At 40.9% G+C, this 21,101-nt stretch overlaps 1 long non-coding RNA gene across 1 annotated transcript; it reads left to right on the plus strand.

The window, feature by feature from the left end:
- Positions 1-3,104: 3,104 nt before the first annotated feature.
- On the plus strand, positions 3,105-17,982 carry LOC132131781 (uncharacterized). Its single transcript, XR_009428947.1, has 3 exons — positions 3,105-3,392; positions 3,483-3,540; positions 17,757-17,982. It is a non-coding gene; the product is annotated as an uncharacterized LOC132131781 (long non-coding RNA).
- The last annotated feature ends 3,119 nt before the right edge of the window (positions 17,983-21,101 follow it).

Raw genomic sequence — 21,101 nt, forward strand, 5'->3', positions numbered from 1 at the left:
CATTCTTGATGGTTGGTGGTTTTCACTGTTGGGAAGGTGTAACATTTTTAACTTTTACAGTTGATCACTAGGTGGCACCATTTTCCCTTTATATGGGCCTGTGCAAAAAAAAATATTAGTTTCTGGATTGTATATGGAGTTATATGGAGTATAACAGCATATTATAGTGTGTGTGTGTGTGTTTGTGTGTGTGTGTGAGAGAGACCTTTGTGCACTTACCTAACAATAACAAAGTAAGTCTATTTATGCACCTGCTGTCTTTTAATGGTGGTGAGAAGTACAGAATAAACAAAAACAAGTTCAGTGGATTTAAACACTTGCATGCAATCCTGCAGCTCATTTGATGGTGAGAAGAGCAGCAAGCAACACGAGAAAGGGAGCTGCAGTTTGAAGTTTTTGTTGCATTTTGGTTCCTAATAAATTATAGAGTAGATTTTTTACAGAAAAAAATGGAAACGTGCATCACTGAAGGGTTTTAAAGTTTTAAACTGGCTTTACCATCTAGAAAAGACAAGCATTTCACACATAGTCCGTCCGTACTTCTCACCATCAAAAGACAGCAGGTGCATGAATACACTTAATTTGTTTTTGTTTACTCAATGTAGTTCTGAGAGCTGAGGTGCATATTTTGATTTTCTCAGACGCATCAAGGTAAGCGCACAAAGGTCTCTCTTGCACTCACACACACACACACACACACACACACACACACACACAATAATATGCTGTTATACTCCATATAACTCAATATACAAGCCAGAAGCTTCTTCTTTATTTTTGCACAGGCCTATCTAAAGGGTAAATGGTGCCACCTAGTGATAAACTAAAAATGTTAAATTTTACTTCTTCCCAACAGGGAAAAACCACCAACAATCAAGAATGCATGATTATATGGTGTCATGGCTTTGCAATCAAAACATTTCTATATAATGGAAGTCAATGGGGCAAAAACAGCCATGAACAGTAAATGGAGGGAGAAAAAATTAGAATCTGATGCTGCACAAAAACTAAAAATGCATCAAAGCCAGTGTTGTTGCAAATCTTTTACATGCCCAAGACTGTGATAAAATGTAAAAAAGATCCAGTACACAATCACTTTTTATATTGAAAACATGTGTTTTTTCCCCCCGAAATCAGTGAAATCATATATGAACTTGGCAATTAGAGAGTACAAATCTTGGATTCTTTTTATACATCTAGTCGTTTTGATCAGGACCGAGGAATGATTGATAAATTCATGCAATATTTTTTAATTAGCTGATACATTTAGGCTGCATTAATTAGGTAAACCGGAACCGGAAACACTTCCCATAACACCCGATGTACTTGCTACATCATTAGAAGAATGGCATCTACGCTAATATTTGTCTGTTTCTCTCTTGTTCCGAGGTCACCGTAGCCACCAGATCCAGTCTGTGTCCAGATCAGAGGGTCACTGCAGTCACCCGGATCCAGTACGTATCCAGACCAGATGGTGGATCAGCACCTAGAAAGGACCTCTACATCCCTGAAAGACAGCGGAGACCAGGACAACTAGAGCCCCAGATACAGATCCCCTGTGAAGACCTTGTCTCAGAGGAGCACCAGGACGAGACCACAGGAAACAGATGATTCTTCTGCACAATCTGACTTTGCTGCAGCCTGGAATTGAACTACTGGTTTCGTCTGGTCAGAGGAGAACTGGCCCCCAACTGAGCCTGGTTTCTCCCAAGGTTTTTTTCTCCATTCTGTCACCGATGGAGTTTTGGTTCCTTGCCGCTGTCGCCTAAATATTAAAGCATCATCTCATTTTTTACCCACAAACAAAAATACGAAAAATGCAGCTAAATTTTCGTTTTCCGTTTCTTAAACAAAACGAAAAAACGAAAATCAAACCGTTTCTCATTTATCTTTATTTATTTTTAAATAGAAAATCAAATGACCAAAATATACACGGACCGTTGGCCATGTGATCCGGAAGTAATAGTAAATATGGCCTATCAAAATAAAAGCCAAGCTTTTAGAACGGTCATAATATGTAGCGCTAACGTTAGAAGAAGAAAAATCAATTAATAAATAGCCTTATATAAACCTGGACTGGAATAAATATGTTAGCAACAGTACTTTATTACAGCTATTTAATATCGTGCCTATCCAGACATCACCAGTCACGTTTAATGAGCGCATTGTTTGGCTCAATACAGTTGGTAATATAGGTTAACCTAAGAACCGTGTGTGCTGCTCGACCATTTCCCCTCGGTGGTGCTGGAGGCTTGATGAGGTCCACACTTACTCCTCTGATCCGTCCACGCGGTCGTCATCAACAGAAAACCCCACAGTCCTCATCCTAAGCACTGTGTATAAATAGAACGACAAATAGAAACAGAAACTTACTGAGTGTTATTGATACTATACTGCAAATGTATTTGGACACACTTTGTGTAACATTTTGCTGATATTGGGAAGGATATGAATTATGAATTATTGAATCGGGACTGAACCTGTCTTATCAATGATGGATGTTGCTGATTAAAGAAATCAGACTTCTGGAAAATAACCTAAATCATTTGAGAAGCTGTGGTTGATTCCCTTGAACACATCGTTCCTCTGACCCTGCTCTTAATAAAAGTGTTTTATGTAACGCTGATGAGAAATCAGAACACGTGCAACAGCCACCAATCACTCTGTGATTAAACTAGTTTACAATCAGATGGAGAGTCCTTCACAACAGGAGAAACCATACACACATCTGTTCTGTTCAAACACTCTTAGTGAGTTCTCACATCGTGATGAATACATTAGGGGAGTACGACAATGTAACTCAGTTTAGTTCAATCTAAGGCTATTTGTGTTGTGTGTGTGTGTGTGTGTGTGTGTGTGTGTGTTATCTGTTCAGAGAAACCAGACCTGGGCTGAGAATAGATCATAATGCATTTACTGCAGTCAACTAGAAACTGCTTACACCTTCAACAAAAGATTTAATCTGATTCAGTCACTAAAGAGTTAAAACGGATGGACATTGAGGGAAATCATATGTGACTATATCATAACGTTTATAAAAGAAAGTCAATTCAATAGAAGTGCATAGTATTATTCTCACTTAATTAAAGCTCAAAAGAAGAAGCCGACTTTTATTTTGGCGCGGAGGCGTGACGTCATCGGCCTGCGTCTGTGGAAAGGTTTGTGTTTTCAGTGTTAAATCGATTTAAACCGAGTTATCGTGTAGTACGTACAAACTCTGCACGTACAGTAATTATTTTATTATTATGATGCGTACGATTTCTCTCTCTGGCGTGTAGTGACAGAAAACAGTCTGCTTTTGGAAACTTAATTTGGAGTCAGAAGCTCGTCAGTGACTGTTTGAATCCGCTGCTCGAGAACAACAGACACAAAGAAACAGTTCTTCATCGAGTGTAAGTCCGTCTGATGAGCTAATGAGAGGTCACTAACCGTCTCTCACAGATGTGGGGTGTGTGTTCATGAATGTGACTGTTGTCCTGCAGATGTCGATGATTAAAGAGGAGAGAGAGGAGGTCAGGATTGATGAACAGACTCCAGCAGGTGAGTGACTGTCATCATCTCTGTCACATCGCGTCATAGTACTGAGACTGCTCTCCTTAGATGATCTTAAGTATTAAAGGACCTGTTGTAGTATGTTAAGAACAAAATTAGTTTGTGAAAATAGTGCACTAAGTACATAATGGAAGTGTACTTGTTTTTCACCCGGGGATCTATATAGCAAAAGAAAAACCCTGGCTCTGTGTTCTGTGCTAGACTAACTGAGACTTGTCATGGCACTTGTACACTGTTGTTGTTCTCTTGTTGACCTGACTGCTTCTATTGTTCTCATTTGTAAGTCGCTTTGGATCAAACCTGCCACAATATTAAGGGGGTATATTTTTTTTATTTAAAGATAAATATAACAAGTCTACAGCGACCTTGGCAATTGAATCACCATTGGCTAGTAAATCTTTTAGTTTCCTCGCCAGACTGATATATATATATTTACACAGTGCCTTGCGAAAGTATATGTCCCCCTTGAACTTTGCGACCTTTTGCCACATTTCAGGCTTCAAACATAAAGATATAAAACTGTATATTTTGTGAAGAATCAACAACAAGTGGGACACAATCATGAAGTGGAACGACATTTACTGGATATTTCAAACTTTTTTAACAAATAAAAAACTGAAAAATTGGGTGTGCAAAATTATTCAGCCCCCTTAAGTTAATACTTTGTAGTGCCCCCTTTTGCTGCGATTACGGCTGTAAGTCGCTTGGGCTATGTCTCTATCAGTTTTGCACATCGAGAGACTGAAATTTTTGCCCCTTCCTCCTTGCAATACAGCTCGAGCTCAGTGAGGTTGGATGGAGAGCATTTGTGAACAGAAGTTATCAGTTCTTTCCACAGATTCTCGATTGGATTCAGGTCTGGACTTTGACTTGGCCATTCTAACACCTGGATATGTTTATTTGTGAACCATTCCATTGTAGATTTTGCTTTATGTTTTGGATCATTGTCTTGTTGGAAGACAAATCTCCGTCCCAGTCTCAGGTCTTTTGCAGACTCCATCAGGTTTTCTTCCAGAATGGTCCTGTATTTGGCTCCATCCATCTTCCCATCAATTTTAACCATCTTCCCTGTCCCTGCTGAAGAAAAGCAGGCCCAAACCATGATGCTGCCACCACCATGTTTGACAGAAACTTTAAACAACACTTTTTATGGATATCTTTAAGAAATGGCTTTCTTCTTGCCACTCTTTCATAAAGGCCAGATTTGTGCAGTATACGATTGATTGTTGTCCTATGGACAGAGTCTCCCACCTCAGCTGTAGATCTCTGCAGTTCATCCAGAGTGATCATGGGCCTCTTGGCTGCATCTCTGATCAGTCTTCATCTTGAATGAGCTGAAAGTTTAGAGGTACGGCTGGGTCTTGGTAGATTTGCAGTGGTCTGATACTCCTTCCATTTCAATATTATCGCTTGCACAGTGCTCCTTGGGATGTTTAAAGCTTGGGAAATCTTTCTGTATCCAAATCCGGCTTTAAACTTCTCCACAACAGTATCTCGGACCTGCCTGGTGTGTTCCTTGTTCTTCATGATGCTCTCTGTGCTTTAAACGGACCTCTGAGACTATACTTTATATGGAGACTTGATTACACACAGGTGGATTTTATTAATCATCATTAGTCATTTAGGTCAACATTGGATCATTCAGAGATCCTCACTGAACTTCTGGAGAGAGTTTGCTGCACTGAAAGTAAAGGGGCTAAATAATTTTGCACGCCCAATTTTTCAGTTTTTTATTTGTTAAAAAAGTTTGAAATATCCAGTAAATTTCTTTCCACTTCATGATTGTGTCCCACTTGTTGTTGATTCTTCACAGAAAATTACAGTTTTATATCTTTATGTTTGAAGCCTAAAATGTGGCAAAAGGTCGCAAAGTTCAAGGGGGCCGTATACTTTCGCAAGGCACTGTATATATGTATATAAATACTGTAAAAAAAATTACAATGGCACAGCTTTTTAAATACCTGTAAGTACACTGTTAAAGGGTTAGTTCCCCCGAAAAATTGTCATTAATAACTCACCCTCATGTCGTTTCAAACCCGTGAGACCTCCGTTTATCTTCAGAACACAGTTTATGATATTTTAGATTTAGTCCGAGAGCTCTCAGTCCCTCCATTGAAGCTGTTTTTCTTACCTTTCTGGACATGGACAGTAGACCGTACACACAGCTTCAAAGTAGTCCATGTGACATCAGAGGGTCAGTTAGAATATTTTGAAGCATCGAAAATACATTTTGGTCCAAAAATAGCAAAAACTACGACTTTATTCAGCATTGTCTTCTCTTCCGTGTCTGTTGTGAGAGAGTTCAAAACAAATCAGTTTGTGATATCCGGTTCACGAACGAATCATTCGATGTAAACGGATCTTTTTGAACCAGTTCACCAAATCGAACTGAATCGTTTTAAACGGTTCGCATCTCTAATACCCATTAATCCACAAATGACTTAAGCTGTTAACTTGTTTAATGTGGCTGACACTCCCTCAGAGTTCAAACAAACCAATATCCCGGAGTAATTCATTTACTCAAACAGTACACTGACTGAACTGCTGTGAAGAGAGAACTGAAGATGAACACCGAGCCCAGCCAGATAACGAACAAAAGACTGACTCATCGGTAATGGATTTATGAATATTAATTAGGTTGTCTGCATTCGGTCAAACTGATTTGCTCAGTAGCTGAGCACCAGCCAATGAGATTGCCGTTTAGTTCTGCCCACTACTAAGGAACTCCGTTATTTTTACAGGAAAACAAGGAAAATACAACAAAGAATATTGTTTAGCGCATACATGTAGTGCGTCAATTCTGCATGTATGCAAGACTCTCTCAGTGCGTGTGTGAGAAGATGTATATAATGGAATGAGCTCACATAATCTAATGTTTAACCTGTTGACAACATTGTACATGCATTATGATAAAAGTTACATTCAGGAAGCTTTAGTAGGCCATGTCTATAGAATAGAGCATTTGTGTGAGAGTTACGTGTGGACCATGAAATAGCTCTTATGGCTTTCTTTTGTAATCTCAAGAGTTGCTCAGTATAAGTAGGATAAGTGTTATTCCAAATAATATTACAATAAATCAGATGAGGCTCAAACAGAGTCCTATACAATGATAAAAGCATGTCTAATGGGAGCACATGTCTCACTTTAAAGAACAAACCCACAATTTTAGATAATTTTTTAACCAGCTCATTAATATGTTCCTTAAAGTTTATAAATTGATCTATATGTATTCCAAGAAATTTTGTTGGTTTCACTCTTTGAATAGCTTTACCATCTATGTTTAAATTAATGTCACAATCACTTAATTTATGACTACTTGATCGAAAAACAATATAAAAGGTTTTACTAATGTTTAGTGATAGTTTATTACATTTAAACCAGGTATCTATTTCTGTTAGTCTATCATTTAAGAGTTTTTCAAGATGATTCAAATATTTGTGGGATACAAACAAATTTGTGTCATCAGCAAAGAGTATTTTATGAACATCACAGGAACAATGTACAAAATCGTTAATATAAACAACGAACAAAATTGGCCCCAAAATAGATCCTTGGGGAACTCCATATCCTATGTTCTCCAATCCAGAATCAATACCATTTGAGGTCACACATTGCCGTCTTCCGAAAACATAATCACTGAACCACTGAAGAGCCACACCCCTGACCCCGTAATGCGACAGTTTTCCAAGTAAGATTTGAAAATCAATAGTGTCGAATGCTTTTGAAAGGTCGAGAAAGACCCCAATACCGACTTCTTTTCTTTCAAAAGCATCATTTATTTTCTCTACAAGATCTAAAATGGCCATACTTGTGCTGCTGTTCTTCCTAAAGCCATATTGTGAGGATACTAATGTTATTTTTATTTAAGTAATCTACAAGTCGTGAATAAACCACCCTTTCTAATACTTTAGACAACGTTGGTAGAATTGATATGGGTCTATAGTTCTGAAGATCACTTTTATCCCCAGATTTGTATACTGGTATTATCTTTGCCACCTTAGTTTGTTTACGAACTATGCCATGCTGTAGTGATAAATTAATTATATAGGCTAAAGGCTCAGCTATTTCATTCACTATAGCTTTGAGGATCAAACTACAGATTCCATCAGCATCAGCTGTGTAAGAGCATTTAATTTTATTAATAATGTTAGTAACTTCCATTTTACAGGTAGGTCTAAAGTAGCAAGAACTGGGATAATTATTCCTCAAGTATGTTCTATAATTGACACCCCCTGGTGGACCAAATTGTTGAGACAGTTTCTTTCCAACAGAGGCAAAATATCTATTGAACAAATCTGGTAGTGAATCTTGTATTGTAGAATTATTTGAATGGGTTGGCACAACAGTGTCAGGGATGACTGAGGATATATTACTACGGCCAAGTATCTCATTCAACACCTTACAAGATTTCTTCTGATCCCCCGAGGCAGTTTTGAGACGATCGGAGAAGTAGCTCGCTTTGCTGTCTCGTATTAAACTAGTTAGTTTATTCTTATACTGTGTATATAAGGTTTTATTAGTACTATTTGGATTCTTCCTGTATTTTTTGTAGAGTTTGTCCTTCTTCTGGATAGAATTTAGAATTCCTTTGTTGATCCATGGATGAGTTTCCTTTGTATGTTTAAATATCCTTTCTGGAATAGTCAAGTTGATAGCATCGATTATTACATCAATTAAGAAATTATAAGCATAATTGGGGTCTGTGACATTGTATATTTCATCCCAGCTTTTACTTTTAAGGTGTTGAATTAGATTTGCAAGTGTTTTATTATTAAGAACTTTTACCTTCCTATTAGTACATGGATCAGATACTCTTTTTATCCAATTTGTAAAGAATACAACAGGGTAATGATCAGAAATGTCAGAAAATATTACACCCGATTTACAACCAGTATTTTGCAAATTAGTTACGATATTGTCAATTTTGGACATACTTCTCTCTGTAACACGTGTGTGTTTATCAATAGTAGGATAGAATGATGAGGAGTAGAGGATGTTTAAAAAATCTGTTCCCTTGTATCTTTTTTAGAAATGTCAATATTAAAGTCACCCATAATAATACTGTTTTTATTCATCTGGTTTATACTGAAAAGGAGATTATCAAAGTGGTTTCTAAATGTTTCATAGTCAGAGTTTGGTGGTCGATATATTACTCCAATGATGATACATGCACCACTCGCCATTTTAACTTCTAGGAATAATGAATCAATGTGGTCATCATCAACTGTCAAATCATGACACTCCTTCACAGAATAGTGAGAGTTTACATACATGCATACCCCTCCTCCAATTCTACCCTGCCTATTAACACAATACAATGAGTATCCATCGATTGTATAAATATCTAAGAGGGTTTGTTCACACATCCATGTTTCACTACAACCGATGATATCAAAACTTTTTCCTGTGCTAGCAAGAAGAGCAACAAGATCGTCATGATGCTTTTTAAGACTTCTTATATTTAAATGCATTACAGAAAAGGAAAAGTCATTTTGTTTCAGATCTTCAAGGTTGTAATAATCACAGCTTGTATTAGTAGAGGTACTGAGGTAATGTTCAAATTTCTCATATTCAGTACTACAATTTATGTCCATCACACCCATTGTTGTAAGCGAAAATTATATTTCGGTTGCAGAAATACATGCCATACAGAAAAGCTAGGACCATACTTTTTTTTATTGGGGCACCCTGTGTATATATATAAAAAAAAAAAAAAAAAAAAACAACATCCATCCAAACATTCACAATGACCAGTTACCAACTCTCCATTTAGGATGTAACTTATATTGTATAACTCAAACTGTGCCCCATTCGCGCATGATTGTCCGTAATGAACTTGGTTGGGACAATAAAAAACTCATGTAAGTGCTTACTTTACCAGTCAAGTGAGGGCTGAAAGAAAAGATTCGGCCTTGTTTGGGTCCTTGAATGACTTCTGCGCTTCGTTTGCCTTAAAGAACAGGGTAGCTGGATAAGCCATCCTGAAACATATGTTCCTTCTAATAAGTTCAGCGCAGACCGTGTTAAACGCCCGTCTTGCAGCCCGAACGTCTGGAGGTACATCTGGCACAATGCGCAGTGGCCGACCCTCATACTGGAGATTCCCAAGGCGTTTCACTGCTGCCGTAATATTTAAGACGTCTCTGGAGTGTTGGAGTTTGATGACTACAGCACACGGGCGATCCTCTTTAGGTGCTCCAATGCCCCGATAGGCATAGTCAATGGATATAGTCTGGACGGGTAGCTGCAGGAGCTTGGGAATGAACGCCTCGAAAAACGTGAGCGGGTTACTCCCTTCAATAAACTCCTTCAGATTTAACAGCCTGATGTTCTTCCGTCTCTGCCGACATTCCAGTTCAGATGCTTTGTCTTTCAGCTCCTTGTTTGCTTTCTCCAACGCATCCAATCAATCTTTTATCGGAACGATGTCGCCCTCTAGCTGGGAGATGCGTGTTTCGGCCTCGGTTTGGTAAGCAACAAGTGCCGCTATCGTAGCCGCGACATCATCAATGCGCTTTATCATGTTATCTACTTTAATCTCAAGTTTCCCAAGCGACTCGTTTACAGACCGTAGGATGTGCTGTCCCTCCTCTGCAACCTCCGCAGAAATACTCTTTAGTAGAGCCTCAGTGATCAAGAGAGGAGTTCCTTCAGGGCTAGCATTAGCACCTACGCCTGTTGTACTTAGCTGGCTGTTAGTACTATAGTTCTCTGAAGCATCGCGGTCTTTGGAAAGATGTTTTGGTGGTTTAGGCATTTTGCAAGATACTTTAGTTCATAGAGTTAGTTTAGTTTAGTTCATTGAGATGAACTTAACTCTGAAATGCTCAGTCAGAGTGTTCAGCGAGTGAAAATATATGAGTGCTAAACTTAAACTTGCCATCTTTCTATTCACTTTAGCTGTTTAACCAGCACAAATGAGACGAGACAGGCACTGCGGTCATGTGTGGTGTTTATCAACCTGTCTTTGGAGAGAAGTGAACGTGGCCACTCAGCTAGTTTTGGTGTATCCATACTTAGAGAAATTAGTATTGGTACCGTTCAGATATTTTAGTACCGATATTTATCATTATTGATATTTTTGACAACATATCTGATGCAATATCACAAACAAGGTGGGCTTCATGTATCACATGAATGTTCACACTGGAGTGAAGCCGTTCAAATGTGATCAGTGTGGAAAGAGTTTCATTGCATGACATATGGTACATTTATAAGTCACTTGTAATTAACCAGTTCCTCAATATTGAAAGTGTATTTAAAGTAACAACTTTCTAAGTAGCTTAAGGGACTCCTTTCCCTCAGCCATTAGACTTTTAAACAGATAGCCAGAGGACATAGACTAGTCTTATTTATCTGATAGATTAGTTGGTCTGAATTGCTCCTCTTTTGCACGCTGCTGCTATTATTATCATAGAGTTGTAATCAATATTGCAACAAAAACTACAATGTACACTTAAGAATCAGAAAGAGCTTTATTGCCAAGTATGCTTGCACACACTAGGAAGGTGTTTTAGTGACACACTTCAAATACACGGAGACAAAAATATAATAAATTAAAATACACAATTAAATATTAATAAATATTTAAAAATAAATTGTATAAGTAGTTGTGCTGTAGATGATAATGGAATAGGATTGAGTAAGATGCAGGGATGTACTAGGATTGAGGAGTAACAAATAAATATAAGGATAATGTGCATTTTCATTGCGTAAGTGGGGAACATTTAACTGTTCCTGAGGTAGATTGCCTGGGGGAAGAAACTGTTCTTGTGCCTGACTGTTCTGGTATTTGCGGCTCTGAGGCGCCGCCAGATGGCAAAAGTTCAAAGATGGGGTGACTTGGATGTGAGGGATCCAGAGTGATTTTCTGAGCCCTTTTCCTCACTCTGGATGTGTACAGTTCTTGAAGGGTGGGCAGAGGAGCACCAATAATCCTTTCAGCAGTCCGAATGGAGTCCGGACTCCGAATCCAGCAGTCCGAATGGAGGATTGTGTCCTCGCGGAGGACACAATCCTCCGCGAGTGGCGCCGATACAGGATGGCTGCCTCCGTGACGTGCTCTGCAGTTGTTTTTGTGTTTTTGTTAGTTTGTCCTGTCTTTAGTTATATTCCTGCAATCAGTTTCACCAGGGACGAATTGCTGGATATTCGGCAACACACATCTCCCGATATTTCACCGGTTTTCGACTATTCTGATGTTTTGCTGGACATTCTTGTCGGCGGAGCGGCTGCGCTGATCACACGCTTCAAGAGGACGCGCAGACGGGGAAAAAGAGCTGGCGCGCTCGTGAGACTCAGAAAACGCGGATTTCGAACGCCGTTGCCTAGCATCCATCTGGCAAATCTCCGCTCTCTACCCAACAAAACGGATGAACTGCTTCTGCTCTCTCGGACAAATAAAGATTTCTCCCACTCTGCTGCTCTGTGTTTCACGGAAACTTGGCTGAATGACACCATACCGGACAGCGCGCTCCATCTGCCGGACTTTCAGCTGTTTAGAGCGGATCGCGACGCAGAATCAACGGGGAAATCGCGCGGCGGCGGGACATGCTTTTACATCAATGAACGGTGGTGTACAGATGTAACTGTGTTAAAGAAGACGTGCTGCTCAAATCTCGAAACGCTCTTCATTAACTGCAAGCCGTTCTATTCGCCGCGGGAGTTTCATTCGTTCATTCTGGTGAGTGTTTACATCCCTCCTCAAGCGCACGTGAGCTCACTGAGCGGATCACAGAGACAGAACAACAACACCCAGACTCTGTTTTAATCATTCTTGGGGACTTTAATAAAGCCAATCTCTCCCGTGAACTGCCAAAATACAGACAGCATGTTACTTGTCCCACAAGAGACAGTAATATATTGGATCACTGTTACACAACAATAAAGGATGCATTTCACTCTGTTCCACGAGCAGCTTTGGGACGTTCTGATCACCTTCTGGTTCATCTTATACCGACCTACAGGCAGAAACTAAAATCAGCTAAACCTGTATTAAGGACTGTAAAAAGATGGACTAATGAAGCAGAGCAGGATTTACAATCTTGTTTTGACCTCACTGACTGGAGTGTTTTTGAAGCTGCTGCCACCGATCTGGATGAACTCACAGAGACCGTAACATCATATATCAGTTTCTGTGAGGATATGTGTATTCCTACCAAGACTCAACTAAATTACAATAATGACAAACCGTGGTTCACTGCAAAACTCAGACAGCTCCGTCAGGCCAAAGAAGATGCTTACAGGAAGGGGGACAATGTCTTGTATAAACAGGCTAAATACACACTGGAAAAGGAGATCAAAGTGGCAAAGAGGAATTATTCTGAAAAAATAAGGACTCAGTTACTTTGAACGACTCCGCATCAGTGTGGAAATGCCTAAAGAAGATCACCAATTACAAGACACCACCCCCCAGCACTGTGGAAAATCAACGACTGGCAGACGATCTGAACGAGTTTTACTGCAGGTTTGAAAGAACACCCATCACCTGCCCTGAACACCTCTCCACACAACCGTTCACACCATTCACAACTCCTGCAACCAACCCTGAATGCCTCTCCAAACAAACGTTCACACCATTCACAGCTCCTGCAACCAACCCTGAATGCCTCTCCAAACAACCGTTCACACCATTCACAGCTCCTGCAACCCATCCTGATCACCTCTCCAATCAACCGCTCTCACCATTCACAACTCCTGCAACCAACCCTGAATGCCTCTCCAAACAACTGTTCACACCACTCACAACTCCTGCAACCCACCCTGAACACCTCTCCAATCAAGCGCTCTCACCATTCACACCTCCTGCATCCCCCCTCTCCCCCACACCTGCAATACAGATCTGCGAGGATGCGGTGCGCCAGGTCTTCCGGAAGCAGAAAAGGAAAAAAGCACCAGGCCCAGATTGCGTTACACCAGCCTGTATGAAATCCTGTGCTGACCAGCTGGCCCCCATCTTCACAAAGATCTTCAACAGATCGCTGGAACTGTGCGAAGTCCCTTCATGCTTCAAACGCTCCACCATCATCCCTATCCCAAAGAAATCCAAAATTACAGGACTAAATGACTACAGGCCTGTGGCTCTAACGTCTGTAGTCATGAAGTCATTTGAAAAACTGGTGCTGGCCCACCTGAAAGACATCACTGGACACTTGCTAGATCCTCTTCAGTTTGCCTACAGAGCAAACAGGTCTGTGGACGATGCAGTAAACATCGGACTGCATTATGTTCTGCAACACCTAGACAGACCGGGGACCTATGTGAGGATCCTGTTTGTGGACTTCAGCTCTGCCTTCAACACGATCATCCCAAACCTCCTCCTGCCCAAACTAACTCAGCTCTCCGTGCCCACCTCCGTCTGTCAGTGGATCAACAGCTTCCTGACAGACAGGCAGCAGCTAGTGAGACTAGGAAAATACACATCCAGCACCCGTACAATCAGCACCGGAGCTCCCCAGGGCTGTGTTCTCTCCCCACTGCTCTTCTCCCTGTACACTAACGATTGCACATCTAAGGACCCCTCTGTCAAGCTCCTGAAGTTTGCAGATGACACCACACTCATTGGCCTCATTCAGGACGGTGACGAGTCTGCTTACAGACAGGAGGTTAAAGAGCTGGCTGTCTGGTACACTCTCAACAACCTGGAGCTTAACACGCTCAAAACAGTGGAGATGATCGTGGACTTCAGGAGAAACCCCCCTGCACTCCCCCCACTCACCATCATGAACAGCACTGTGGCTGCAGTGGAGTCATTCAGATTCCTGGGCACCACTATCTCTCAGGACCTGAAGTGGGACAATCACATTGGCTCCATTGTGAAAAAGGCCCACCAGAGGTTGTACTTCCTTCGCCAGCTGAGGAAGTTTATCCTGCCACAGGATCTGCTGAAACAGTTCTACTCCACCATCATCGAATCCATCCTCTGCACTTCAGTAACTGTTTGGTTCAGCTCAGCTTCTAAATCGGACCTCAGAAGACTAGAGGGTAGTCCGGACTGCTGAGCGAATTATCGGCACAACCCTCCCATCTATTCAAGAACTGTACTTATCCAGAGTGAGCAAAAGGGCTGTTAAAATCACTCTGGACCCCTCACATCCAGCACACTCCCTCTTTGAACTGTTGCCATCTGGTCGACGCTACAGAGCACTGAGCACCAGAACGACCAGACACAGGAACAGTTTCTTCCCTCAGGCAATCCATCTTATGAACAGCTGATAATAACTGTGGGACACACTACACTATTTATATTTATATACACTACACTTTTTATCCAACACACATACTTAGCGTACACTTAAATATTTTGCACATAATATACATGTACATACATGGAACACAATACACTACTTATATTTATATTTATATACACATACACTTATTTATCCAACACACATACTTAGCGTACAGTTAAAACTTTTCCACATAATATACATGTACATACATAAATGCTCATTTTAATATACCTGCCATACATTGTCAATTTGTATATTGTCAATCCTTCCCCACCTATTTGTATTTTTTTGTATTTTTTATTCCTTATTGTGTTTTTTGTTATTGTGTTATTGTTATGTTGCACTGCGGAGCTCTGTCACGAAAACAAATTCCTCGTATGTGTGAACATACCTGGCAATAAAGCTCATTCTGATTCTGAACAGTTCTCTGTAGTCTTCTGATGTCTGATTTTGTAGCTGAACCAAACCAGACAGTTATTGAAGAACACAGGACTGACTCAATGACGGCTGAGTAGAACTGTCTCAGCAGCTCCTGTGGCAGGTTAAACTTCCTCAGCTGGCGAAGGAAGTACAACCTTTGTTGGGCTTTTTTCAAAATGGAGCCAATGTGATTGTCCCACTTCAGGTCCTGAGAGATAGTGGTGCCCAGGAACCTGAATGACTCCACTGCAGCCACAGTGCTGTTCATGATGGTGAGTGGGGAAAGTGCAGGGGGGTTTCTCCTAAAGTCCACAGTCATCTCCACTGTTTTGAGCGTGTTAAGCTCCAGGTTGTTGTGACTGCACCAGACAGCCAGCTCTTTAACCTCCTGTCTGTAAGAAGACTCGTCACCGTCCTGGATGAGGCCGATGACTGTAGTGTCGTCTGCAAACTTCAGGAGCTTGACAGAGGGGTCTTTAGAGGTGCAGTCGTTGGTGTACAGGGAGAAGAGCAGAGGGGAGAGAACACAGCCCTGAGGGGCACCAGTGTTGGTGGAGCAGCTGTTTGACATGAATTTCCCCAGTCTCACTAACTGTTGCCTATCTGTCAGAAAGCTGGTGATCCACTGACAGATAGAGCTAGGAACAGAGAGCTGGGTCAGTTTGGTCTGGAGGGTTGTTGGGATGATGGTGTTGAAAGCCGAACTAAAGTCCACAAACAGGATCCTCACATAAGTCCCTGTTTTGTCCAGATGTTGCAGGATGAAGTGCCATGCCATGCCATGTTGATTGCATCATCCACGGACCTGTTTGCTCGGTACGCAAACTGCAGGGGGTCCAGTAAGGGTCCAGTGATGTCCTTCAGATGAGCCAGAACCAGTTTTTCAAATGACTTCATGACGACAGACGTTAGAGCCACAGGACTGTAGTCGTTAAGTCCTGTTATCTTGGGTTTCTTTGGAATGGGGATTATGGTGGAGCGTTTGAAGCAGGAAGGCACTTCACACAACTCCAGAGATCTGTTGAAGATCTGTGAAAAGATGGGGGCCAGCTGGTCAGCACAGATTTTCAGACAGGCTGGTGTAACGCCATCTGGGCCTGGTGCTTTTATTCTTTTGTTTTTCTTGAAGACCTGGCGCACATCATCTTCACAGATTTGAAGAACAGGAGGTATGGAGAGGGGGATTGCAGGAGGTGTTAATGGTTGTGTAGGGAGATGGTCAGAGTGGGTGTTGGGGGTTTCAAATCTACAATAAAACTCATTCAGGTCGTTAGCAAGTCGTTGATTAGCCTCAGTGAAAGGGGATGGTGTCTTGTAGTTTGTTATGGCTCTCAGTCCTCTCCAAACTGAAGTAGAGTCGTTGGAAGTAAACTGGTCTTCCAACTTTTTAGCGTAGGTCTTTTTAGCCGCTCTAATCTCTTTGTTCAGTGTGTTCCTGGCCTGATTGTACAAGACCCTGTCCCCATTTCTGTAGGCATCCTCTTTGGCCTGACGAAGGTGTCCGAGTTTTGCTGTAAACCATGGCTTATCATTGTTGAATGTTAAATAAGGGCTGGTAGGAATGCATATATCCTCACAGAAACTAATAAAGGATGTTACAGTCTCTGTGAGTTCGTCCAGATCGGTGGTAGCAGCTTCAAAAACACTCCAATCAGTGAGGTCAAACCAAGCCTGTAAATCCTGCTCTGTTTCGCTGGTCCATCTCTTCACAGTCTTTACTACAGGTTTAGCAGATTTAAGTTTCTGCTTGTAGGTCGGTATAAGATGAACCAGACAGTGATCAGAACGTCCCAAAGCTGCTCGTGGAACAGAGTGAAATGCATCCTTTATTGTGGTGTAACAGTGATCCAGTATATTACTGTCTCTGGTGGGACATGTAACATGCTGTCTGTATTTTGGCAGTTCACGGGAGAGATTGGCTTTAATAAAGTCCCCAAGAATGATTAAAACAGAGTTTGGGTGTTGGTGTTCTGTCTCTGTGATCTGATCAGCGAGTTTCTGTAAAGCTGAGCTCACGTGTGCTTGTGGAGGAATGTAAACACTAACCAGAATGAACGAGTGAAACTTTCGCGGCCAATAGAACGGCTTGCAGTTGATAAACTGCGTTTCTAGATCAGGACAACATATCTTCTTTAACACTTGCACATACCTAGCTTATATTTCTATATTTACATTGTCTATATTTAAATATTATATATCTAAATATAAAATGTATAGTCTTTATTCATTTTTTATATATTTCTATATTATTGTGTGTATGTTTCTTATTTTTTATATTTTAATTCTTTACATAGTTTTTGCACTTGTTTTGGTATTCATTGTGGACAGCAAAGAATGAAATTCTCATTGTACAACAAAAACTTGTTTTACCTTTCTGTACACATTACAATAAACACTTTGATTATTGAATCTACTAACTACGGCGTCTATTGTACATATTTTTGGATTTGATTATCCATGTTGATTTTAATTCTTTAAATGTATACAAATGTTTTGATGTCTGTGGCTATGTCATCAAACTGGGGTAAACCTTTATTTGTCTTTTTGTCTTAGGCATGATGCTGCTGAAAGAGGAACATGAAGTACTGAATCAAATAGAAGAGACAGTTCCAACTAAGAATCATTTCAAAACTGAAGGGAACTCTTTTAGGTGCCCACAGACTGAAAAGACTTCCTCCGAAGAAAAACAAACTAAGGGTTATTTCACCTGCTTTGAGTGTGGGATGAATTTCATTCACCCTGAAAGCCTTAGAATCCACATGGGAATCCACAATGGAGAGAATCCCTACACCTGCCAATATTGTGGACAGGGTTTCAGTGAAGATGAAAGCCTTAGAGCCCATATGGGAATCCACAATGAAGAGAAGGGTTTCACCTGCCAACTGTGTGGAAAGAGGTTCAGTGAATATCAAAGCCTTCTAGTACACATGAGAATCCACGATGAAGAGGATCCTTACACCTGCCAACGATGTGGAAAGAGTTATGTTCAAACTGCAAGCCTGAAAGTACACATGAGAACTCACACCGGAGAGAGAGATTTTACCTGCCAAGAGTGTGGAAAGAGTTTCAATCGAAAACAAACCCTTCTAAATTACATGAAAGTTCACATTGGACCACAGCCTTTTGCATGCCAACAATGTGAAAACAGCTTCACAACAGAACTAGACCTGAAGTCACACATGAACATTCACACTGGAGAGAAGCCGTTTGAATGCGATCAGTGTGGAAAGAGATTTCTTCGTAAAATAAGCTTTAATAACCACTTGAAGATTCATTCGGAAGAGAACTGCTTTGTATGTCAACAATGCGGAAGACGTTTCGCTCACAAAGCACATCTTAGAGTCCACATGAGAGTTCACACTGGAGAAAAGCCTTACTTTTGCAATCAGTGTGGAAAGAGTTTCACGTATAAAAAAACTCTCGAGTCCCACATGATAAGTCACACTGGAAAGAGCCGTTTCATCTGTAAAACATGTGGGAAGGTCTTCACAAACAAGGTGGGCCTCATGTATCACATGAACGTTCACACCGGAGAGAAGCCGTTCAAATGTGATCAGTGTGGAAAGAGTTTCATTTGTAAAGCAAGCCTCAATAACCACTCGAAGATTCACTTGGGAGAGAACTGTTTGGTATGTCAACAGTGTGGAAGAAGTTTCACTGAAAAACGAAGTCTTAAAACCCACATGAGACTTCACACTGGAGAGAAGCCTTACACCTGCACTCAGTGTGGAAAGAGTTTCACATATAAAACAGCTCTTGACTCCCACATGATAAGTCACACTGGAAAGAGCCGTTTCATCTGTAAAACATGTGGGAAGGTCTTCACAAACAAGGTGGGCCTCATGTATCACATGAACGTTCACACCGGAGAGAAGCCGTTCAAATGTGATCAGTGTGGAAAGAGTTTCGCAGGTAAAGCTGCCCTTGAGAGACACATGAGGATTCACTCAAAAGAGAAAAAGTTTTATATGTAACGAGTGCCATAAATTGATTGGCCTTAGGAGGCATAGGAGAATTCACTGGGGAGTGAAACCTCCCAAACGCAACCTGTGTGAAAGGATTTTACAATTTATTATACCTTCAAGTATCACATGAGGCTTCACACCAGAGAGAAGCCTTTAAGTGTATACCGGGCCGTACTTATCTGATGCGTGGCCCGGTGCAAAGTAGGGAGCGTTCCCGGCTGGGGGGTGGGGGGCTCATTCAGTCCGTTTACTCCTCAAAGCGTCTGCTAAATGCATAAATTTAAGTGCGGGGCCCGGTGTGACCGCACCAGTCAGCGGGCAGGAGTGGGCTGTCAGAAAATTTGGCTGGAGACCCGCGGGGAACGGTGGTGTGTAGTAGAAATGTCAACACAAGAAGTTGAGAAGAAAATGAAAGCTGCTGTTTACTTGACAAAAGCAAGGCAAGTCAGACATCTGGAAACAGTTCTCATTTGTCACTGGAAAAATGCCTTTAATTTTGAGCTTGTTGGCCTGAGCATGTAAGCAGAGCAGTGATATTTCCTTAAAGGGGTCATATAATGCTACATTCACTTTTACAAGTTGTTTGAACTGAAATGTGTGTTGGCAGTGTGTGTACACACAACTACCTTATAATGCTAAAATACCACAAAGTGTTGTAATATCATTAAATGTTTAGCCCTTTCTCAAATCGAGTCGTCTGACCATGTGACGTCACATGGTCGGAGGCCCCTCCCATGATTGTTTGATTGACAGCAGCGTACTTGATAACATCAGTCAGCTCGCCTTGGCTACTGCTATTGTCATCTCTGTATATTTACAATAAAATAAAATAGGATATCAAATACCACTGATTCCTTTCGTTTTCATTTAAATATATTAACTGCATCTGAAATGTAGTTCAGGGAAATATGTATATATACACACATTACCAGTGTTGGGGAGTAACTAGTTACATGTAACGGCGTTACGTAATTTAATTACAAAATAAATGTAACTGTAATCAGTTACAGTTACTAAGAAAAAATGATTAATTAAATTACAGTTACTTATGAAAATTTTAACGATTACAAAGGGGATTACATTTGAATATTTTACACACATCCACATTCAGCTTATTTCCTTCCCAAATTGCACTAAGACATACGGCTCATAATCTCCGTGATGCGGAAACACAGACTGGTTCATAGAATCGAGTCATAAAAATGGAATTCATCCTAACGCGGACACAATATGCCACATTTTGGACGAATAAATCAAAAGTAGGTCAGTACACTTGAATCAAAACGCGATATGAGAGTGTCTGTGAATATTAAGCCTCAAAATGTCATGTCAATGTCTATGAATCCTGCACGTTTCTGCGTGTCTGTAGAAATCAGGCGCTGACTGGCCATCTGCGATTATTTCCGAATCCGCCATTCAATAATTAAATCTCTAATAAATCATGAATCGGTTAGTCGTGACTGGCAATGGTTGGGCTCGTCATTTTTTGCCTAGTCAAGCAGCAGCAGCACATTGCTCACACTCACTCAAAATACTGTATAAACGACATCATTATCATCTATTGTAATGTTACAGTAGTAATTTAGCAGACAAATAATAATATTTTATCATACAGTAGGTTTAGGGGGAGCTAGTGCAGACAAGAACACAACCCTTAGGAAAATTAATGTAGCCTATGGTTAGGGTGACCACCTGCTAATAAGCCCAAGGGGGGACAAGGGGTATGTTTCTGTGGGACACTGCCTTGCACGGCGGTGCCCCCACCCCATGGGCAGACTCCCTGATAGTGGTTTCTAGCACATACCACCTTACATGGTATATTAGTAATGCCCTAATCCCCTAAACATGTGTAATTGCTCATGTATGCTCATGACAAAATTGACAAATGCACTTCCACTTTTTTACTTTACGACCTTTTTACAATTTACTTTAG

The sequence above is a fragment of the Carassius carassius genome, chromosome 48 (genome assembly GCF_963082965.1).
Source record: "Carassius carassius chromosome 48, fCarCar2.1, whole genome shotgun sequence".
Lineage (NCBI taxonomy): Eukaryota > Metazoa > Chordata > Actinopteri > Cypriniformes > Cyprinidae > Carassius > Carassius carassius.